Source organism: Saimiri boliviensis, chromosome 11 (assembly GCF_048565385.1).
Source record: "Saimiri boliviensis isolate mSaiBol1 chromosome 11, mSaiBol1.pri, whole genome shotgun sequence".
In the NCBI taxonomy this organism is placed as follows: domain Eukaryota; kingdom Metazoa; phylum Chordata; class Mammalia; order Primates; family Cebidae; genus Saimiri; species Saimiri boliviensis.
In genome coordinates this window covers 6,124,084-6,148,409 of record NC_133459.1, presented here as the reverse complement: position 1 = coordinate 6,148,409, position 24,326 = coordinate 6,124,084, and the positions used below count along the sequence as shown (strand labels likewise).

Below are 24,326 nucleotides of genomic sequence, written 5' to 3'. Positions count from 1 at the left end.
AATAAATAAGTTTAACGCAGACGCTGGATGACTGTGTTAAGAACAGACCAATGGCAGAGCTAGTCACTGAGGCCAAATGCTCTTGGTTCATTGCCTGCATTTAGATTACTGCTAGATATGAAAGAGCATCTATGGTCTGGCTTCCTAGGCAAGCTAAGTACCCGATTCTTTCCCATTTGGGCTTCACCTGTCAGGGGTCTCGGATACTGTCAGGTAAAGGCATCTATTCAGTCACGGCCAGAGCATCTCAGGGAAATAGCTGCCCGCTTGCTAAATGCTAAGAGTTAGACGGTCATTCTTGTGGGGATGAAAAAGAAAAAGACCCTGGAATTTTCCAAAAAGAAAACGTGCGTCCACCACGGAAAGGAGAGGCTGATTGTGTGCATATCTGCAGAAGCAGTGGTCGGGTCACACGCTGGGGTATGGAAAGTCCAAGGAGAGAAAGCACTAAACCCCTCTCGCAGCTGAGGGCAAGAATGAAGTTTCAGTAGCTGTGGGCAGATCCAACCAAAGGAAGACTCCCCCAAAAGCCGGCGGTGCCCCACGCAGCGCTGCGCCACTCTGCAGCTGAACCTGCAGCAGGGGAAGAGGGATGCCAGCGATGCTGTGCGCCACGAGGCCGGCGCAGGCCTGCCGTCTCCCTCTCCGCCACGGCCAGAGAGCTCTTTACACAAATAAGGCAAGTGAAGTGGCTTCTTCAGCTGCGCTTGCATGTTTCTCTGCCACCACTGAGGTGAGGACGCCGTAAGTCAGCCATCTGTCCCCCCAGGGCTGGGGCAAGACCCGCTAGCCCCTTTCTTTTCTTCTCTCTAGGAACAATGGGCCATTTCACAGGCGGCACAGAACACTGGCTGTTGATGGCTTCATCTTCTATCGTCTGTGGGGAAAAAAACGGTCCCACCAGGGTGACGGCGGCTAATTGCAGTTCCCACCCAGCCCGACCATGTCATTCAGCGGCCATGTGATGACTAAACAGCAATTCCGCTGGAAATTACAGACTTTCGGCAGCGACTCCCAATACTTCATTGTTTCCTGATCAGGGCGCGATTGGTTTGTGTCAGTGTTGGTTTCCTCCCTCAGTCTGTACGACGAAAACAATCAGGAAATGGCTCCACGTGCTTGTCACAACGCTGTCACCCACCGGCATCTGTCTCCTGCTTACAAGTCTGCATTAGAAACCTTACAATTCACTTGCTTTTTTTTTTTTTTTCTTTGCCACAGTCTTTCTCTGTCGCCCAGGCTGGAATGCAGTGGCACAATCCTGGCTCACTGCAACCTCCACCTCTCAGGTTCAAGCGATTCTCCTGCCTCAGCCTCCCGAGCAGCTGGGACCACAGGAGTGTGCCACCACGCCCAGCTAATTTTTTGTAGTTTTAGTAGACACGGGGTTTCACCATATTGGCCAGGCTGGTCTCGAACTCCTAACCTCGTGATCCACCCACCTCGGCCTTCCAAAGTGCGGGGATTACAGGCGTGAGCCACCGCACCCATCCCATTAGCTTCCATTTCTAAATGGCAGGTAGGCTCAAGCGTGGGGCCAATAATGCCAGCCTTTTCCCGCTTCAGCTCCTCTCTAGATGTTTGTCCTTAATCTTCAACCTGCTGTAAGCCCTCCCCGCCCCTGAAAGACCCATTAGAAGATCATGGGATCAGTGGAAAGCCTGAAGTTCACTGACTGTGCTTAGGACCACTGCCTAAAGAATAAGCAAGGGAACATGTTTGAACAAACAGATGGGCTCTGCATGTGGCTCATCCGCTCTCAAAGGCATGAATACACTCGTGAGAGTGTGGCCATGTCACGTCTTCTTCTGTGGATGGGTCTTCTGTGACTGGAGAATGAAGATGCTTCATCTACCAAAAAAGACCTGACTTTGATCCAGTCTAGCCTCTCGGGAGCTAAGACATGAATTGTGATCTGTTCTATCCCTTGCCCTTTCTAAATATGACTAATGACCTCAGCACTGTCCTTGGGCTAACCATGCCCACATCGAAAGTGGTATGACCCACAGAGAGGGGACTCTCCCAGACACTGTCATGGACACATTCGGAATCACAACTGCACTCACCCAAGGAAACCCACCTTCCTCCGGTGACCTGCCCTGTGGCATTCTGAGAGCAGCCCTGTCACCTGGCACTTTGAGCAGGACACAATCCCACAGGGAACTGCCGTGTCCAACTTAAACGGCCTTAATAAATGGAATCATCATCTTAACTTGCAATAATGAACAACCTAATCGTATTTAATTCACCAATCTGATTTTACTAGAACTTGCTTGGCTCTGCATGATAGGGAAGGTCCTTACCACAGCTCAGGATCCAAGGAACAACGAAAAGGAAACACAGGCTTCAGAAGGGCCCACGAGCCCCTGAGGCAAAGAAAATGAGGCTATCCTGCCATCCTAGAAATGAATCAAAAGCAAGGCAAACCCAGCAGGAGTCTAAGGCGGGTGGATCACCTGAGGTCAGGAGTTTGGGACCAGCCTGACCAACATGGTGAAACCCTGTCTCTACTAAAAATACAAAAAATTAGCCAAGTGTGGTAGCAGGTGCCTGTAATTACAGCTATTCAGGAGGCTGAGGCAGGAGAATTGCTTGAACCTAGGAGGCAGAGGCTGCAGTGAGCTGAGATTGTGCCACTGCACTCCAGCCTGGGTGACAGAGCAAGACTCCATCTCAAAAAAAAAAAAAAAAAAAAAAAAGTCAGGGCTGGTAGGAAGGGATCAGAGGAAGGAGGAGGGAAGTGGGGTCCTGCTCGGGGAGAAATGACAGGTGGGTCAGATCACAGGGCCCAGTCAGGGAAGGGCTTAACATATTTCATGATGGCGTAAAAGATAGTCCCCCTTCCCCCAAGAAGAGCAGGAAAATAGGGACGGAATTGCAGACAGAGAGGATAACAGAAGCTTCGTGGAGGAGGCATGGAAGCCGTGCAACTTATAATGCCACCACCTGCCGGTCATTGCTGACCTACTGTGTGCCCAGTGCCGGCAGAGCTCATCACTGGCATGTCTGTATCTATACCCAAATCATATCCATACCTATACCCATAACATATATCTATCATCCACATTACTTGCATCCTTGCCCCCACCCCAGGAGGTAAGTATTATCATTCTCAACATACAATCAAACTATTCTAGCCACAAAGTGTCCAGGCAGGAAACACGCCGAGTTGATCCAACTGCAGAGTCGTCCCTAAGGCTGCTGGGCTGACACATGCTGTAGGGCCAGTCTCGGTTCTGTTCTACCAGCTGGATGATCATTACCACCCTGAAAGCACCCCTTACCCTGATGGACAGGGATTTGGTGGGTGAATCCCAGGCTTCCCTGTGCTATGGCTGAGGTCACTCTGGGCCAATCCCAGGCTTCCCTGCCCTGTGCTGAGGTCACTGTGTGCCAATCCCAGGCTTCCCTGCACTACGGCGGGGGTCAGTCTGGGCCAATCCCAGGCTTCCCTGCGCTATGGCGGGGGTCACTCTGGGCCAATCCCAGGCTTTCCTGAGCTATGGCTGAGGTCACTGTGGGCCAATCCCAGGCTTCCCTGCCCTGTGCTGAGGTCACTCTGGGCCAATCCCAGGCTTCCCTGCCCTGTGCTGAGGTCACTGTGTGCCAATCCCAGGCTTCCCTGTGCTATGGTTGGGGTCACTCTGGGCCAATCCCAGGCTTCCCTGCGCTATGGCGGGGGTCACCCTGGGCCAATCCCAGGCTTCCCTGTGCTATGGCGGGGGTTACTCTGGGCCAATCCCTGGCTTTCCTGAGCTATGGCTGAGGTCACTGTGGGCCAATCCCAGGCTTCCCTGCCCTGTGCTGAGGTCACTCTGGGCCAATCCCAGGCTTCCCTGCCCTGTGCTGAGGTCACTCTGGGCCAATCCCAGGTTTCCCTGCGCTATAGCTGGGGTCACTCTGGGCCAATCCCAGGCTTCCCTGCGCTATGGCGGGGGTCACTCTGGGCCAATCCCAGGCTTCCCTGCACTATGGCGGGGGTCACTCTGGGCCAATCCCAGGCTTCCCTGCCGTGTGCTGAGGTCACTGTGGGCCAATCCCAGGCTTCCATACCCTGTGGAGGGGCTCGCTTTGGGTGCGCTATGTGAAACTCCTCTCTGCTCATAAGCTTCAGTTCCCACTGTGGTGACTTGTAGGGAGAATGGCCCTTCAATTGCATTCCTCCTTCTCTTTCACTTCCACATGTCCTGACTGATGTTTCCTGGGATAGCTTCTCAGACAAACTGCTCACACTCAAGTCTTCATCGCAGGTCTCCTGGGGAAGCTGAACGAAGGCTGCCAGTGTGAGAGAGCCACAGGGAAACCTTCCGAGACCTCCACTGCAGCAGTGCAGAGGCACGTCGAGAAAAATATGAAGACAACAGGGAGCTCTGTTCTCACTAGGGAGGTTGCTAGCCAAGGAAACCTTTTATCTAAGAGACTAATAGTGAGCAAAACCAATAGTGCTCAGTGCAAGATGGCAAAAAGATCAGTGGAAGCCTGCCACAGAATATAACAGTAAAGAAACGCGCATAAAATTAGCTTATATTTCAATTATCTTTCTAGCCAAGAAAGATATAGAGTGTGTGTGTGTGTGTGTGTGTGTGTGTGTGTATAAAATATCTATAAGCTATTGGCTTATAAATATTCTATAAGATCTATCTGTTATATTTAATACAGTCTCAGTAATACTGTAGATTACAGAGAGTAAGACTGTGTATAATATATAAGATATAAAGTATCTATAAGCTATTGGCTTATAGATTATCAGCCAGTATCTTATAGATTTTGTATGTACGCATGTGTGTATGCATATATATATATGTATATCTTATATATCTTGGCTAGATAATTAAAATATAAGCTATTGAGTAGATCAATGAAATGATGGAAGTCCTCATTTACTATAGAAAAGAAATTAAATACCTAAGCATACATTTAACAAGAAATTCCCAAAACCTTAAAAGAAAAACTCTAAAAATATTCTAAAAGACACAAAAGTAGGTTTTGATTCACGCAAAAACATAACATGTCTTGGTTAGGAAGAGTTATGATCATTAAAATGTTCATCTTCCCAAGTTAATTTGTAAATGTGAGGTCATAACAATGAGAATCCCATCCAGACTTTTTTCTGGATCTAGAACATGTTATTGTAAAGTTTATTTGAAAGGAAGACACACTAAGAATAGCCAAATAAACCTTCAAAAAGGAGGCCAAGGCATAGGGGCTAGCATTACCAGCTATTAACACATATGAGAAAACTTTTATATCTTAAAAAGTATGTAATTTACACATGCATAGACAAGCCAAAGAAACAGAATAGAAAATTTGGAAATAATCTCCCTTACATATACAAATTTAGTATACACAGTCAAGGGGGTATCTCGAGTCAGTGTGAGAAGGGGTCAAGTTTTTAATAAATGAATCTAGGAGACCTAGGAGGTACATGGAAAGACAAAAATGGGTCTACCCCTCACATCCTACAGCAGCGCTGATTCTAAATGGTCCAGAGATTGCAATGTAATAAATACAATCGTTCATACTCTACAGGAAAATGTGGGTGAATTTTTCCATAACCTCAAAGTAGAGAAAACTTCCCTGACCATGATTCCAAACCCAGGAACAATATGTGAAAGACATTTACATCTGATTAGATAGTAATAGAACTGCCAGACTGTTTGCCTACATGGCTGCACCATTTCCCACTCATTCCCACTAGGAATGGAGGAGGGTTCCAACTTCTCCACATTCTCCCCAAAGTTTGACATCATCTGTCTTTTGGGTTAGAGGCATCCTAGTGAGTGTACTGTGGTTTTAATTTGCATTTCCCTCATAACTAATGGTGTTGGGCACCTTTTCATGTCCTTGTTAGCCATTTAAACAGACATTGGGTCTATTTGAATCTCTTGCCTATTTTTAATTGAGTTGTCTCCTTGCTTTTTGAGTTTTAGAAGCTCTTTACATATAATTGAGATCCAAGTCCTATATCAGACATACGATTTGCAAATACCTTCTTCCAGTCCATAACTCATCTCCTCTTTTTCTCAGTGGCTTGATGGCTCCTTTAAAAAAGTAAAAATTTTCTACTTTGCTAAGTTTCAATTTATCAATTTTTTCTTATATGAATAGTATTTCGCCTTATCTAAGAATGCTTTGCCTAACCCAAGGTCATAAAAATGTCTTATGTTTTCTTCTAAGACTTTCATATCTTTAGCTTTTGCATTTAGGTCATGATCCATTTTGAGTGAATTTTTGCATATGGTGTAAGGTAAAGGTCAAGCCTATTTTTGTCATTAAATATCCAATTATCCCAGCACCATTTTTTAAATTAAACAAGCCTATTTTCTTCACCCCCCAACTCCACTGAATTGCTTTTGCACCTTTGTTGAAAATAAATTGACCATAAACATAAGATTTTATTTCTGAACTTTCTCTTCTGTTCCGCTGTCTATCTCCTTATGCCAATACTGTCTATTTTGATTGTGGCAGCTTTATAATAAATTTTGAAATCAGAGACTATAATTCCTCCAACTTCGTTCTTCTTTTGCAAAATTGTTTTGGCTATTTTAACTCCTTTGTGTTTCCATATATATTTTACGGTTAGCTTGACAATCTCTGAGGAAAAAAGGTCGCTAGAATTTTGATCAGAGTTGCACTGAATCTAGAAATCAATTTTGAGAGAATTCCATCTTAACAATATTGAGTCTTCTAACCACTTCCAATCACAGAACATGCAATGTCTCTCCAACCATGTAAATCTGTAATTTCTCTGATTAAGACTTTGTAGTTTTCAATATATGGGTTTTACAATTTGTAAATTAAATTTATCCTAGGTACTTTATTACTTTTGATGCTATTATGAATGAAATTGTTTTCTCAACTTCATTTTTTGATTGTTCATTTGTACTATGTAGAAATACAACTGAATTCTGTACATTGATCTTATCCTGTGACCCTTGCTAAACTCATTTATTAGTTATAGCAAATTTTTTAATAGATTCTTTCAGATAGATTACACATATAATTAAGTCACCTGTGAATAAGGGTAGCTTCACTTTCTTCTTCCCATTGTAGATACTTTTCTTTTTCTTGCTTTATTGCACTGGCTGGCAACTCCAGTCCAATGTTGAACAGAAGTGGTGAGAATCAACAATTTTCCCTGTTCTGATTTTAGAGGAAGCATACAGTCTTTCATCATTAAGTATGATGTTTGCTGTATGGAAGATTTAAACTAATATGAAAAGGACTCCAGACCAGTCACAGTAACTCACACATGTAATCCCAGCACTTTGGGAGGCTGAGGCAGCTGGATTGCTTGAGCTCATGAGTTCAAGACCAGCCTGGGCAACATAGTAAAACCCCTGTCTATACAAGAAAGTAGCTGGGTGTGATGGCGCATGCCTGTGGTCCCAGCTACTCAGGAGGCTGCGGTGGGAGAATCACCTGAGCCCAGGAGGCAGAGGTTACAGTGAGCCAAGATAGCACCACTGTACTCCAGCCTGGGTGATAAAGTGGGACCACATCTCAATTTTTAAAAAAAGAAGACGAAAACTCCAGAACCAACCTGAATAGGTTCCCACTAACTAAAGATGGCACAATTTGAACATCAACATTCCACTAAAATACATTAAATATGTTTCAGTCCATGAGTTCATAATAGTCCTCAAACAAACAAAAAACTAATTGCTCATTGTTGGAAGATGCTAGAGACCCAACACATTATTTTGAAAACTTAAAGAAAAAAGATGGGGGGCGGGGGGCGGTGGCGGAGATTAGGCATGTATCCTACCTTCCCTGTACAAACTATTCTTTTGAGTTACCAAATAGAAGGAGAAAGAACTTTCTCTATAAAAAGTACTCCAGCCAATAAAAGAAGAAATGAGAGAATTAAAATATCATTATTTTGCAATCCCCAATGAATCAACGGATCTGACCATGGATCAGCCATGATGGCTGACACCACAAGAGAGACAATCAGATAGCACGTGTCCCCTGCTATAGTGTGAATGTGCCCCCCTAAAGGTCATATGTTGGAAACTTAATCTCCAGCACTACAACACTGCCGGGAAGTCAGACCTTGTAAGAGGTGATGAGCTCAGGATGCATTAACGTCATTATCTTGGGAGTGAGTTCGTTATTACAGGAGTGAGTTTGGCAGCCCCCTCCTTCTCTCTCATCCTCTCATTCTTGCCCTCTCTTTTCCTTCCACCTTCCACCACCGGACGATGCAGCACAAAGGTCCTCACCAGGTGCCATGCTCCTGAACTTCCCAGCCTCCAGAACCGGAAGCCAAATAAACTTCTATTGTTCATAAATTACCCAGTCTATGGTATTCCACTACAACAACACAAATGGACTAAGACATCCCCTGATGGAAGTACATTTTGCTGCTGCCAAAAAACAAACAAACAAACAAAAAACCTTGACCTTGAAGCTATTCAGAACTCTTGCTTTGACCTCCACTTTCTACAGTCTGCAGAGGGCACTGGGATGCGGTAAAGGATGCCTTGGGGTACAGTCAGCAAAATCCAGACTATGGAAAACTCGATGGCATGAATGACCTGGCTTCTTTAACAAATTCTCTGAGGAAGAATGAGTAAGTAAGAGAGAAAAAAAGAGAAGGTGTGTGCTGGAATGGGAACACAGAGACTGAAAAAGGCAAAGAAATGATCACCCATTTGCAATATGTAGACCTGACTTGGATACGGCCGAGCCAAACAAACTCTAAAATGAAGGAATCTGTGAAACAACTGAAATGTTGAACAGTGATTGGGTATTGAGAATTACTATTCATTGGTAACAAGATTGAGTATTACTATTCATTGGTAATAGTGACCGCTGTCGTTCAGACATATTTTTTTAAAGAGAACTTATCTTTTAGAGAAATATACTGAAATATTTACTGATGAAATTATACAATGTCTGAGAGATGCTTCCAAACAATGTTGAGGGAAGGAATGGAAGAGTATGGATGAAATAAGATTAACCATGAAATAATAAGAAGAAGAATTCAAAGAACCAACAACGATTGAGCGCTTCTGAATAGCAGGCACTGGGATAAAATTGTTCTTCCTCCCCGCTGGGCTGCAAGCTATGCAGAGGCAAGGCTGTGGCACCCACAGCACCCCACGGGAATGCTCGGCCAAGACAGCTGCTCAGTAACTATATTTTGTTTTGTTTTGAGATGGAGTCTCGCTCTGTCACCCAGGCTGGAGTGCAATGGCGTGATCTTGGCTCACTGCAACTTCCACCTCCTGAGTTCAAGCATTTCTCCTGCCTCAGCCTCCCTAGAAGCTGGGATTACAGGTGCGTGTCCCCACACCTGGCTAATTTTTTTATTTTTAGTAGAGAAGGGGTTTCACCATGTTGGCCAGGCTGGTCTTGAGCTCCTGACCTCAGGTGATCTGCCCGCCTCGGCCTCCAAAAGGGCTGGGATTACAGGCGTGAGCCACTGTGCCTGGCCCTGCTCAGTAAATATAAACTGAACAAATCAGTGAACGTCAGCATAGAGTTTCAAGCCGAGCTCCTGGGAGCCCGGGGAGGAGCCATGACGGAGCTCCTCCAACCTTGCTCTGGAGTGAGTCTTTTCCATATTCTGCTCTTTACGCACATTAACTGCTTAACGCACAGAACCACCTCTGAGGAAGCGCTGTTCTTATACCCATTTTAGAGCTGAGTACGCTGAGCGCTTAAGCAAATGTTCAAGGTCAGAGTACTAGCAAGTGCGAGAGTAAGGATTCAGATCCAGACCATCGGACTTTAGCCATTTGCGCTAGACCACCGAATCTCACCCCTCTTGCCATTCTGTGCCCAAGCTTTAGCTGTATCTCTCTCTTTGAATCCTATAAAACCGTCCAATATTTCTATAATAAAATTTTCTTTTCCACTTTAAAAAAAAAAAAACAGACTGACCATATTAAAGGTGAATGATAAGTATGTGGGAATTCATTATGCTAGTCTCTATATTTGTGAATGTTTAAAATTTTCCAGAATAGAATATTTTTAAAAGATTATCAGGGGAGTTAGAGTGAGATCTAGTTTGTATCTTAAATTTTAGCTCAGCTCCTGAAAAGCTGTGTGATCTTTTTTCTTTCATTTTATTTTTTTGAGGCGGAATTTCACTCTTGTTGCCCAGGCTGGAGTGCAATGGCGCAACCTCCACCTCCCAGGTTCAAGCAATTCCCCTGCCTCAGCCTCTGAAGTAGCTGGGATTACAGGCATGCACCACCATGCGTGGCTAATTTTTGTATTTTTTAGTAGAGACAGGGTTTCTCCATGTTGGTCAGGCTGGTCTCGAACTCCCAACCTCAGGAGATCCGCCTGCCTCGGCCTCCCAAAAGTGCTGGGATTACAGGCATGAGCCACCGCGCCCGGCCGACCTGTGTGATCTTGAACAAACAACCTGGTCTCTCTGCTGTAGTGAATAGAATAGGTGTAAGGTGCCCGGGATGCTGCCTGGCACACAGCACATGTTCTCCGTAACTAATAAGAGGGCATGTCCCTTTGGTCAGGTTCCCCGTGGGGAGTAACAGTGAGGGCACCGAGAGAGTAACAGAATGGTGCATAGCGGGGTGCAGCCAGCAAGCCCACCCATGGCAGAGGCCATCCCCAAACACTTGCTGCTCACGTACTCACCTGTCACTTTAGGGAGTGATATTTTTCAAATCAAGTAGATACAAGATGATGAATAACTGAAGACCAGAGGGGTGATACGTTCTTGAGACGTCTTGTGTGTGGGTGTTAACTAGAAATTTATGGAGTAGCTGGGGATTGAATCTGAGACTAGGTTAATTCTGCAAAATAAAAAGTGTGGCCCCTCTTTCCAGCGTCTCACTTCAGAAATCAATGCACCCAAAACAGGTCTGGTTTACGGCCCCTCTCCCTCAAACCCCCACTTCCTCTGTCACTAACTCATCGTTTCCAGGACCTTGACAACCCCCAATTTCATCGGTGCAGACAACTGAGACCCAACCTGCTATTCCAGCGACCCATGGACTTACAGGGGACTGTTCTACCGTCTGCCCCTTCCACCAGGCCTAGCCCGGGCAGCAGATTTTGTGCAATAAGCTCTGTCCACATTGGCCGACTACTGCGCCACTCAATTCAGAAGATCTGTTCTTGCAGCATCCTTTTCAGAACAGATGATGTCCTGGTTCCCAGTGGGACTCCAGGAACAGTACCTGGATGGCTTCTAAAGAATTCTTTTTCCAGCCGGAACGCAAACCCTAGGGCAGTGCCTCCCTTTCCGCCCATCGTTCCTGCCACAAGGCACACAGAAGGGCCTGGCTGGAGGGAAATGAAGCTCATGCAGTTCCAACTGCCTCCCACCCCTGACCCCCAAATGTCAATCAGGCTCCTGTGACAAGACAGGGCCTGCAACCTTCTAGAAGAGTGGACACTATTCCTGCAGCCAGTGCTGAGTCTCTGTTCCAGTGGGCAGCTGGAAAGCACGAAACGTCGCCCTTCCTTGCAGCTGACACGCTTCACGCACCTGCACTTTCTTTCTGCTTTCCAACACGGAATGGCCTGATTTCCATGCACCATCAGAGGTACGTGGCCTGGACTCAAACGTCAACAGCAACCAGGACAGCTGCGACAACAAGAAGAGCTGCCGTTTATTCCGCATGTACCTTGTGCCCGGGGCCAGGGAGGGCCCTTTACAACCAGGTTTCATTTCATCTTAATCCCATAGCCACTTTAATAGCTGGGTATTGCTCTCTTCATTTTACAGGGTGAGAAGGCTTGGGGCACAGAGAAGGGAAGTAACTTGCCCAACGTGGCACAGCTGGTAAGGGCAGAACCAGGGAACCGCCCCACCGCACCCCTTCCTGATGTCTTGTTTCAAATCCCTGGCATGCCCCAACTACCACTCCCCTTCTATAGTTGCAACAACTCACTGTACTTCGGGAACCTTGAGAACCGCCCATGGCGAAACACTTCATCTAGAGCAAGGGCGGGCTGAGCCCGATTTAAATTGTTCCATAGTTCTTCCTTTTGTTGCAAGGGGAGTGAAAAAGTGCCGTGAAGGAATGTCTCCTCTGCTTATCTCTCCCTCGCACAAACCCAGCGAGGGCGGTAATTGATGCCTCGCACGTAGCAAGGTTGACAGGACGCCACGCGGAACCCCAAGAAGCCACGGCGACAGCCCGAATCTCACGGGAAGGCACTGGCTTATTAACTTTCAACCTGGAAACTTCTGACTTGTTTACAGGGGTCTTCCCGATTTGGGGGACAAGGAGCAAGAACACCGGTTACAAGCATTCCGTGTCCTCCTCCCCCGCACCCCACAGCCCCGCCACTCTCAGCTATTTATGGAAAGAGGGGGAAGAAAAGGCTGACAGGCCGGGCCCAGGCTGCAATCTGCCAGATATGAAAACCAATTGCTTCTCATAATAAATTCCAGCTGGAGCCATAGGAATAATCAGGACAAGGAGAAGGTAGCACCAATTTGCTTTATTTGATTAGCTCCTTCTTGGGCGGTCCAACCCCAGCTTCTTTTCATTAAAATAAGGGCAAATTGAAAATCGTAAAAGAGGTTTTCTTATCGGAGAACAAACGACTGGATAGATTCGTAGGCCTAAAAGCCCCCACAAGCCACAAGCCTGTCGTGATTGCTCCCACCCTGGCTGTGCTCCGGGCAGGACCCGGAAGCACGTGCTTCCAAAGAGCTTTGTTCTCAGAGATCCAGCGCACACTTTCCTTTTTTTTTTTCTTATTTTTTTGGAGACACTCGCTTTGTCACCCAGGCTGGAGTGCAATGGCATCATCTCTGCTCACTGCAACCTCCGCCTCCAGGGCACAAGCGATTCTCCTACCTCAGCCTTCTGAGAAGCTGGGACAACAAGCGCCCACCACCACACCCGGCTAATTTTTGTATTTTTAGTAGAGACAGGGGTTTCGCCATGTTGGTAGGCTGGTCTCAAACTCCTGGCCTCAAATGATCCACTCATCTCTGCCTCCCTAAGTGCTGGGATTATAGGTGTGAGCCACCGTAACCGGTGTCATTTTTCTGAATAAAAGCAAGGATAGCCAATAGCAGTATCCCATAGCTAGTGCTTTGTGCAGTCAGACTCATTCAATTCTTGCTATAACCCTAGAAAGGCTGGCCCCGAACAGCGAAGCAAGAGGAAAACCTGGCAGGTCGGGGCACACTTAGATTCCCATCTCTAGGGGCCACGATGTCTTTGTGGAGAGTTGAGAATGGGATGAAAGGTAGCTAGGGCTTCCAGAACTCAGAGGCAGAAGTCAATTTATATTTTTGGCCGGGCGCGGTGGCTCATGCCTGTAATCCCAGCACTGGGAGGCTGAGGTGGGCAGATCACCTGAGGTCATGAGTTTGAGACCAGCCCGACCAACATGGTGAAACCCCCATCTCTACTAAAAACACAAAACTTAGCCAGGCATGGTGGCAGGCGCCTGTAATCCCAGCTACTCGAGAGGCTGAGGCACAAGTATTGCTTGAACTTGGGAGGCCGAGGTTGCAGTGAGCTATGATCACACCACTGCACTCCAGCCTGGGTGACAAAGCGAGACTGTCTCAAAAAAAGAAAGAAAGAAGTCAATTTGTATTTCCCAAGAGTGTTAAACCATAGTTTTGTTCATACAAATTGTCACTGGAGGTCCCTGAGAAGAACAGGCCACCCATTCAGAGAGATAGTAATGACCAAGACTCCAGAGCAAGGCCGGAGGAACTCCTTTCCTTCATGGCTCCTCCCCAGGGCTCCCAGGGGCTCGGCTCAAAACTCTACACTGATGTTCACTGATTTTTTCAGTTAATATTCACTGAGCAGCTATCAAAGCCAAGGTTCACGCAGGGTGCTGTGGCTGCCACAGCCCTGACTCTGCCCAGTTTGCTGTCCAGTGGGAAGGAAGAATAATGACTCTCAGAGGCCCGCCCTGGGCAGGCCCGGAGCTGCAGGAGAGGAAGGGGCCCCACCAGAGACGGCGAACAAGTGGGTTTGAGAATGGCTGTGAGTGGGCGGTGGTGGGCAGCCCTCTCCCAGGACGCAGCATCTGGGTGGAAGCGGAGGCGAAGGCAAGGACGTGAATGAGAGTTCCGGGAGACCCAAGCCTGGAGAGCACACATGGCTGAGGCTGGCAGGTGGAGAACAGGGCAGGGGCAGGAGACGGGGCGAGACAGCAGCTCACCCCTAGTCATGTGGGCTCCTGAATGAGGGTGGATCTTACTCTAAGAGGAATGATTAACAGCAGCGAAGGGAAAGCGAGGACGCCGACCTTAACACAAATGTGACACAAAACGTAAGACAGCATCAATTAACCTGGAGAGTGCAGCTCCAGTGAGCGCAAGGAAGAAAAAGCAGAGGGTGCCTGATAGCGTCTTACAAGAGGCTGCGTCCAGACTCGGGCACAGGGGTTATGACCCCCACCTCCCCGGCCTCTTAAAAAAGTGATAGCAGGCAGAGAGATTAAAGAGCAAAAGTCAGCCAACGGGAACGAGGAGAGGCGCCTTCCAGACAGAGGGAACAGCACATCCAGAGGGGTTGCACCTCAGGGCTCTGTGGGTCCTCCGAGAACTCTGAATATTGCTCTTACGGGCATGGAAAGCCACTGGACGTTTTTAAGCAGGGAAGCGGGGTGATCACAAAGACCTGGCACGCCTGGCTGCTGCTGCTGCCCCCTCCACCTTCGTAACTTGTAAACGGCAAACGCTCCATAAATGCTCATCAAATCAGCAAATTAAGAAACAGCAACTTGTATCAAAAACAGAAAACTTCACTTATGCTGAAAGCATTTGGTCAATGATGAGCCAAAGAAAAAGGAGTTTAAGATGAGAGAGAATTAATGGCATCGCCTGTCTTTGGATTCAACACCGTCATCAAGAAAGAGGACCTCCCGTCCCCACTGCTTGGTGCAACCAGGTCCGGTAAGCCCCAGCCCGGCACAGTGATGGGAGCCCCACTCCAATGCCACCCAGCGCCCGGCTCATGTCCAGCCCCACTGCAGTCTCCTCCAGCCAAAGGCCATGCCTCCCAAATGGCACCCAGTGCTTCCGTGGCCCCTCGCTTGTCATATTCCAACACCGATATTTTATTAAGAATCCAGTGTAAATCTGAGAGAAAATTAATGTGTCATCTCCTAGCAGGAAGGACTAAACATCTCAATGTGATGGTCTGTTAGAGTTGTCATTTATCATTAGCATGCAATTCAAGGTAAGCTTCCCACATTCTGGTGGGAGCTTTCAAGACAATGAATCTCTGGGAATTAGCTTCTGGTCCAATTATTCCTGTTTTCCCCCCACCTACCTAAGAGATAAATTCCGTCTCGGTGGGAGGAAAAGAAAAAAAGAAGAATAGGGGGAGGAGGGAGTTTGCTCTTCTCCTTTCTGGCTGAAATCAATTTTTCTCAAGGAGACAAGGCAATATTCATTTTGTGAGAAGGGAATAAGGCTGTACGCGAAAGGCCAATCAATGGAGCCGTTTTGATGAAAACTTCCTCGAATCAAATGTAGGGGAACCTCTTAATGCGCTTTGTTCTTCTTTTCCATAATCCATAACTATTAAGAGAAAGATGGGTGGAGAGCAGATGCTGCGCAGAGAGGGCTACGTAAACAGTTGGCCCTGCAAACACTGGTCTGTGCCCCCTCTCCACGTGTTTCCCGGGGCTCCCCACCTGCCTGGCCCCATGGTGGGCACAGGGACCAGAGCGCTACACAGGCGGGCCCTGGTCCACAGGGAGCTTAGTCCTAGCAAGGAGACAGGCCAATAAAAATAAACTAATAAAACATATAAGGCTATAAAGAAGAAAACTCAAGATAGGAATTCTGTGCATCAAAATAGAATTGTTTTCTCTAGTAACTTTAAACCCTTTGGTGCAAAACATAAAAATGCACCTGGACGTAAATCACGATCCTGGTTCCAAAGCAAACAGGACAGCTGGGGATGAATGGGCAGGTGTCGTCTCCTGGAAGACGAGAGCCGGCCAGGATTGCGGAGAAGCCTGGGGCAGCCCTATGCAGGCAAATAAGGACATTTTCCCAGATCTCTCTGGCCTGGGCTCCAGGGCTGAAGAGCCTGAGAATAACCCCTCACCCTCCACCCCTCCACCCCTCCACCCGTCCACCCCTCCACCCCTCCACCCCCCCACCCCTCCACCCCCCCACCCCTCCACCCCTCCGACCCCTCCACCCCTCCACCCGTCTACCCCTCCACCCCTCCACCCCCCCACCCCTCCACCCCTCCGACCCCTTCACCCCTCCACCCCTCCACCCCTCCATCCCTCCACCCTCCACCCCCCCACCCCTCCACCCCTCCACCCTCCACCCTCCACCCCTCCACCCCTCCACCCTCCACTCCTCCACCCCACCACCCAGCACCCCCTTCTTGGCTGAACAATGATTCTCTCCCACACCTAAAGCAGCCAACTGCAGCCACTCTGCCAGGACTAACACCAGAATCAGGGGAATGGCCTTCGGTACAGACCACAGGCGATGAGGCAAAGAGATTCAGGGAGATGTTCCCGATGGCGGGAGATAAGCAGGTCCAGAGCTTTCCACGGAGCCTTGGGGGAGGGTGGGTCAGCCCAGGGCAGCAGCCCAGCAGGACTCGGAGGCCAAGATCCACCACCCCCAGGAGCCCAAGAAAGCAGGGAGAGGGTGCAGGCCCAGAGCTGGGGTAGCCAGTGCCCTCAGAGACGCTTTCTTCCTCCCTCCTCCCCAGACCCCAGCCTCATTCCTGCTTCCCAGAGTGCTCTGGAATTGGCAAGCCCTTCTTTCATTTTTCAGGAGGGCGCTGGCAACCAAAAGCGCAGCTGTGGATCATTAAGCACCAATTTCAAACCTAGGCTTCAGGCCAGGAGCCAGGCTAGGTGGGGCTTCCCAGATGTGAGGGGGACACCCTACGAACCGGTTTTCTGGGCGCTCCTCACCAGCGTGAGTCCTCCACAGGCCCACACACCCCGGCCCCTCCTCTGGCTGCTCAGAGCTCCTTGGGGTTGAAGCACCCCAGGAGTACTCCAGCAGGGCCTTTGGGTCATTCCTTGGAGCTTCAGGCCCGACCAGCCTCTCAAAACCCCGAGAAGAAACGTCTGGATGTGAGTCGTCATGAAGACCAGCCCCCACTTCCCACCAGTGAGCATCAGGAGCCGTGGGACTCCACGGGCTGTTTTCTACTTTTGACCTATCTATGACTCAACTTTTCTATAAGGAACATAAACTGTTTTATAACCAGAGGCAAAAGAAATAAACATCCTCTGTCATTGTAGACTTGAGGTCTTAATGAAGGACGCCGAGGCCCCTCCCCTCCCCTCTGTGCCCCTGGCTCACAGGCTCACTCCCTCCAGGCTGGTTCTTGCCTTTACCTCCCTCCCTCCTTCTCTTCCCCACTTCTCCTGCCCTCCTCCCCCATCCCCTCCCCCCCCTCCTCCAATCCTCCTCTCTTCACTCCCCCACCTCCTCTCTCCCTCCTGATCCTCCCCTCCCCTCCGCACCTCTCTGCTCTGCTCCCCTCCTCTCCCCCGCCTCTGGCCTTCCCCCGCCATCCCTCACCCACTCTCACCCCTGCACTGGACCTTGCACCCCTACCAGGTCCACTGTCCTGGCCTCCAACAGCCTCGTGGTCCAGCCCTGCAGCCCTTCGCCATCTGCACTCACTTTCCCTGCTCCTTGAGAACAGGGGGCACATTTGACAACCTCCACAAATCTGGGAAATGCCCCACAGTGCCAGGGCAAAGCCGTGCGGAAGGCCCAGGGAGGATGGAAGGACAGCGACCCCGCCCCTCAGTGCTCTGTTAGCCCCCTCTGCTCTCACCTTTGCTCTCCCTCCTCTGCCCCAGGCCCTGCTTGCCCTGGGGTGGCCTCACCACCTCCTCCTGGATTCTGCTGGGGACCCCCTCTGGGCTCCCCTCCACCTGCTCCAGGGCGATGCCTGCCAGACACACACACGTTCTGTGCTGCTGTGATGGGAATTCCTGGGCTGTGTGCAGAGCCCTCCCCCTGGGCTCAGCCTGCTCTGTGGCCCCTTAACCCACATCTTTAAGACCCTGACCCAGTTCCACCCCCCTCCAGTAGCACAATGTGCCCCAAGGCCTGGGTGTCACAGCACACACTGTCACCTTAGCCCAAGTGCCCCAAGGCAGCTGTGGACCACAAGCCATTATTTCAAACCCAGAGCTTCACCCCCTCGCCAAAGTGCAGCAGCCCGGTTGGTTCCTCAAGGCCAATCTCGAATGTCACCGCCTCCTGCCCTGCTGGCGGCTCCCCGGGCCCTCCTTTGAGGCAACGCCATCCCCGGCCGTCCGTCTGGGACCCCGTAGGTGCTCTTGCGTCATGACCGTTGGTTCCACATGTCTGTCCCCAGAGGGCTGAAAACCCTCGGGGGAGCCACGGCCCTTTATCTTGCAGTCTTCTGCAGATTTACATAGAGTCTCCCAAAGTATCCCCAGTGTGTTCCCAGCTGGGGCTGGGAACAGAGATTGCAGGGCCCACCTTGAACCCCAGTGGGAGCCCACACGTGCTGAGCACAAAGTATGTTATTTTTCTAATAACATAGTTATTAACATAGTTTTCTAATAACATAGTTATTAGAAAAAAGAGCTCCGTGGCTTAAAAAACTATTGCAAAATGCAATGCATGGTGAGATCTCATTTCTATAGAATTCTCCACATGCCCACAGCTATCTCTCTGTGTGTACATAAGGAAAAGTCTGAAGGCATGGTGTCCTCTAAAACCTTGACCCTGGCTATCTCTGGGGAGTGGGATTTCAGAGGACGTTTGTGAAGGTGGTTGCTTTTCGTGCAATCTTTCTGCTTGGTAACAACTGTTCTTCAGTGGGTCAGGAGCTGTGCCGAGGGGGCACGTCCCCGAGCCCGCTTGACTCTTACAGTGACCCTGCGTAGTGGACAACACAGTCATTCCTCTTGACAGGCAAAGCCACCAAGGCTCAGCAAGGTTCGACAGTTTGCCCAAGTTCACACAACACCAGGATTCCCCAGTAGGGAGGTCTGACTCCAGGCATGATTTGACCCCTGCCCTCTGCTGCCTCCCTCGGAAGATGGTTGAGACGTGCGCAGACAATGAAGTCCCACTCAAACATCAAAGAGCAGGACGGCGTCCAGCCCAGCCCAAACCTCACCAGAGGAGGCTTTCTGGGCGGTTTAAATATCCGTTAGCGCGAATCCCCCCAAATCTAATGAGCACACTCTGTACTTCCAAGTTGGAAACGCAGAGTCCAGAGTTCCTGAAGAGCTCTCGACATCACCCTCACTCTGTAGGGCTGCGTGATCACGGGACGTCGTCTCTGGCTTTCGGTAACTGTACGTGAATTGAGCTGAAGGTGTTTTGGCCGGTAGAGACCTCTGTGCCTCCTCTCTCCAGAGCTCATCAGTCAGAGCCCTGTGGTCTAACAACCATGATTTCCCTAATCATGTTACTGCAATATTAATAAGGCTGTTTAATGCAACCAGTTCCTTCTAAATTGTCACATAAAAATTTGGTAAATGTCAGACATATCATTTAATAGAAAATGATGTTTTACTGCCAGGGGAGCGAGGTGGCTGAGAAGAGCAGTGCAAAGCCTGGTGATGACCTTTGGCAGGTTTGAGGGACAAAGTGCCACCAGCCTGGGGCTCCCGCCTTGGCCCTTCTTCCTTGGCAGTCGGCAGCCACCCCAAGTCCCCTACGTGCAGGGCCCTGGAGGAGGAGTCCTGGGCAGGGGAGGGGTTAGAAGAAACAGCCCTCCCTGTCCTCATGCAGCATACAATCCTACTGGAGCAAAAGGGAACACTAGGTTTTCTCAGTGACTGGTCACTCCTCAGGATGCCCCTTGTCATAAAAGACCATTACTCCCATTTTGGGAAACCCAGACAGCTCCCAGGAACATTGACCCACATGGGAGCAACTTGCCGTGTACAAAGGGATGCGTTTGCTCAAGCAAAGCAGCGTCCTGTCAACTGCCTATAAACGGCGCTGGTGTCCTGTGAATGGAAGGGGTTGGTTCCACTAATTTGGGTGGACAGGGGCACAGAGATGGACAGAGGGACATTCCCCACAGCCTAGTTTATGATAGAAAGAGTGTGGAAACCCTTAAAAATAGCTTTGGTAAATGAGTCACTTTTTTAGAAAAAAAAGGTGCATTATCTTTATTGGTTAACATGGAGAGAGCTCCATGATTTTTTAAAGAAACTGTAAAATGGAATGCATGGTGAGATCTCATTACTGTAGAATTCTTCACATGCCAGCGCCTATCTGTCTGTGTGTGCATAAGGGAAAGTCTGGAAGGATGGTGTCCTCTAAAACCTTGACCCTGGCTATCTGGCGAACAGGACCTGAGAGGATGTTTGCGAAGCTGGTTGCTTTCGGTATATGTTTCCGTGTGGTAAGAATGTTCTTCAGTGAGCATGTACTATCTTTGTCAAAGAGGAAAATGTTAATTTGGATGAAATTAAAGGGGAGGGATTACAGCATGGACTTGGCAAGCATTCATGGGGCACCTGCTCTGTGCCCAGTCCTAGGGATGTCAAGGTGCTGAAAGCCAGCCATTGCCTGGAACGGCTTGAAGGTGAGTAGAAATCTCAAAGAACACGCAGATGACTGTAACTCCACAGGGGCAGGCAATGAGTGCAGGGAGGCGAGGTGGGAATTTGAGGGGGAGCCAGTGGGCTTTGTGTCACCCTCTTTAACGCAAAAAACGTTGGCCTTCATGCCCCCTAAAAGTGGGTTCTTTGGAGGCAAGTGTTGGGCCTCAAGGCAAGTTCTCACTGAGCAGAGTTTAAAAGCCCCTTTGGGATCCTCGGGGATGTGGTGACAACTGACCTCAGAGCTAGAGAAGGCAAGAAGCAAACGCCTACCTCAGTAGGCCGTGGGTGGGCGGGCACTGGGTGGAACATGCCAGGCCATCCCACATCTGCCATCGTAGGACACCTCCAAAAGGGGGATGCTAGGATCCCGACCCCTGAGATGAGGAATCGATGGCTCGGAAAGGTTTGCTGCGGGCAGGGACCCTGCAGGGGTGAGCGGAGGAGCTGCCCTGGAACAGGTGAGGGGATGCCTTTCCATCACTCGCCATCTTCCTGCAGGGAGACTGGGTCCTGGACTTCTAAACCAGAAATGCCACTGTCCAGGGAACTCTGAGCCAAGCAAAAGCCTATGACTATGCGCCTATGACCTCGTCCAGAGAGGGACTGATGCAGAGAAGTGAAGCCCAGAAATCCTGCTAAGTGTTTGGGCTTCCACCCATTTCTCTGGGGTAGCTGTCAACCCCCCTGGCACATTGCACTGGGGTGCCAGCCTCACCACTTCTGATGGGTGATGGACCCTCCCAAGCGTTCTCAGCAACACCCCACCCACACCCCCAGGAAAGGAAAGTCCCAAGCTCCTGAAACCCACTGCCTTAGATAAATCATTCCCAGAGCCACTCAGAGAAAAATCTCCCAGGACGTTATTGGTGGGGAGGGGAGCGGTGGTAGTAGAGAAGAGGCCTTTGTGGCTAAAAAAAAAAAAGAGATCTGCCAAGATAAGTAAGAATTTGCCCCAGGCTGCAGTGCCCTGCCCAGATGGCACCTTCCTGGCTCTTCGTAGCCTCTCCTCCAGCCTCCTCACCTCAGCCAAAGAGAAACTGGACGATCAGGTCGAAGTGCTTTCTGCCATCCGCTGGTTGCAGCAATGAGGACGCAGCTCATGCAACCCGAGACTCATCAGGGCAGCAGCCCGGGCAGGTGGCAGCATGGGAAGCAGAAGCATGGTGGGCAGGGTACCATCGGGCCATCCAGACGACACGGAGCTGCTACGGAGCAGGGCACTGGGCTGCGGGGTGGGGAGGCATATCCACCAAACAGCCCCACAGCAAGAGCCCCAGGCAGGCTTTCATCCTGTCCCCACTAGCCCTAGGGCCTTGCTCCTGGCAACCAGTGACACTAGGAGGGAGATGCTGGTGTCACGCCTCCAACCTGGGACCCCGCTTGAGCACGGACAGAACTTACGAGTTTTGTGCTCCTGTACAAAACGATGACATTTAAAAATAAAACCCGCACACAGCAGATTTCCTGAAAAATAATAATAATCACCTCAATTTTAGCAAGTGGAAAATAGTTTTAGAAAACTGTTTTGATCTTGGATCTCGTTGGGAACATGAAAAGCTTCTCGGATGCGGCCAGCTGCTGGTTTTTCCACTTCCCTTTGGTGGACGCTGAGCCATCCAGCTGCGGCGCCCCTGCCGACTGGGACGGGAGCCTGCTGAGCGGTGCAAATCTAGGCCATCCAGTGGAAAGCTCGCCAAGCGCCTCGGCCGCTGGGCACAGCCTGACCTTCAGCAGCGATTATATTTCCAGCTAAGCCCGCAGCCTCTCCTGCCGTGAAAGCAGACCGGCAAGACCCGAGGCTTCCACCTGGCAGAACGTCACGCTCCCTCCCACCAGGTGAGGTCCAGGATGCCTTGAGCACTCTGGCTTTATGTAAACGTGCTACAAACATCGACGTGCTCCATCCTTCATACAACTGTACATCAGGTGGGTTCATGGAAGTGATCACGATTAGGATTGGTCTGTGGTCGTAATAGACCCAGAAGCTCTCTGGTCATCTGGGATGATCAAGTTATTCAGGAATCTTCCAGCCTGCCCTCTCACAGCTGCAGTGGAGATGGGATGAGACCTTCCTTACATTTCCCGTAGGCCCCAAAGAAAACCTGAGACCTAATAAATACATGTAAACACATCCAATAAAATAAAATTTGAGATTAAAAGCAATCTCGCTTGCATATTCATGAACCACGTGGAAACTCAAATGAGCTCTTCTAAGCTCCTTATTTGTGGGGAGTCAGAGATTTCACATGTGCTGGGAAGACTGCTTAGCAGACACAGCCTGGCAACAGCACAGGCATCCCCAGATTCGCTGGACAAGTGTTTACTAACGATCCCTTTGCATTACTGTGTATTCCTCTGGCAAACCCAGGACCTCATATAAATGGCAGGCACTCAACTGTTGATGATGCTGCTGTTCTGAGGTCGCAGAAAGCACAACCCCTGGCCTCAGGTTGCTTGTATCTGCTCAAAGAGGTAAGAGTCACTTCCTCCATGAAGCTTTCCTGACCCCACAGGACCCCGTTAAGATGACTCTGGTATGCATTTCCCAAGATTCTCCCTCCCATCACACATACACACGCGCGCGCGCGCGCGCGCGCACACACACACACAATCTCATACACACACACACACCTGCACACACTCACATGCACACACACGTACACAATCTCATACACATACACATGCAGACACACACACTCACACACACACACACATGCACACACTCAATCACACACACATATACACAGAGGCACCTGTTCCGTTGTCTCTATCCTCTTTGGCACTGTAAGTTTAGGGCCGGCAGACACTGAATCTGCTTTGCTCACTCTAGCCTTACATACACATGTAGGAAACATTCCATAAATCACTGGATCAAGAAATGAACGGCTGCATGGGTGGGTGGATGAACAGGTAAGTAAAGGCAAGGTAAAGGCGGAAGTTGTGGCCCAAGGAAAGATGAATGAGGGGCGGCCTGCAAGGACATGGAGGAACAAGGGCGTTGTCATCAAGGGAAGAAGATCAGGAAGAAAAGAGTTTGAGATCTTAAGGGAAGTGAAGACTTGGCATGCACTGAGGGGATATTTTCTGGTCACTTCTGTGCCACACAGCATGCTGGGCACCAGATGAGCATTACCCTGGGTCCTCACAGCTACACCTGGGGCAGGTATTTCACCCACATAGAAGGGAAACTAGGCTTAGCAGGATGAGCTGGCACCACTGCAGAGCTGGCACGAGGTGAAGCCAGGATTGGAGACCGAGTGGGCCTGACCCAACCTCCCTCCATGAAGACCAGTGGGCATCCTCTGGCCCAGAGGTGGACTGTTGCTGTCAGGAAGGAAGAGAGCTCACTGCAGGTGGCGGTTCTGGGTGGTGCACAGGGATGGAACAGTCGACATGGTGGCCGGGCCCCTTGGAACAAAGAGAAAGGGCCAGGGCTGCCTGGGGAGGACCCGGGACGCAGGACCCCCTCCTGCCCACAGAAACAGCTTGCTCTCCGCCAGAGCACAGCCACTACGTCATGGGGTGACGTGGGGCCAGGGAGGGAGGCAAGGACACTTTCCTAAGTCATATCCTATTTTGTAGTCAATAGTCAGGCAAGGGAAGCGGGGTGGGCAGGAAGACAGTGAGATGCAGAAAGGATCAGGTGTGCCACGAGGATCAGATCTCAGCTTCCCCGCAGGGGCACGGAGACAGAAGGCACGGGTCCTCACAGCCAGAGGGGATCGTGGAGCTGGTCCGGGTGATGTCTCCTCACCCAGATGAGCACAGAGAAAGACAGGTTCGCAGGGTCCCCCGGCCTGTCTGACACGACGCTC

General features: G+C 49.8%; 1 protein-coding gene across 18 annotated transcripts in view; it reads right to left on the bottom strand.

The window, feature by feature from the left end:
- The window catches only part of CAMTA1 (calmodulin binding transcription activator 1), a 964,942-nt gene that overhangs the window by 504,665 nt on the left and 435,951 nt on the right, over positions 1–24,326 (bottom strand). The gene's annotated exons all lie outside the window — the stretch shown is intronic.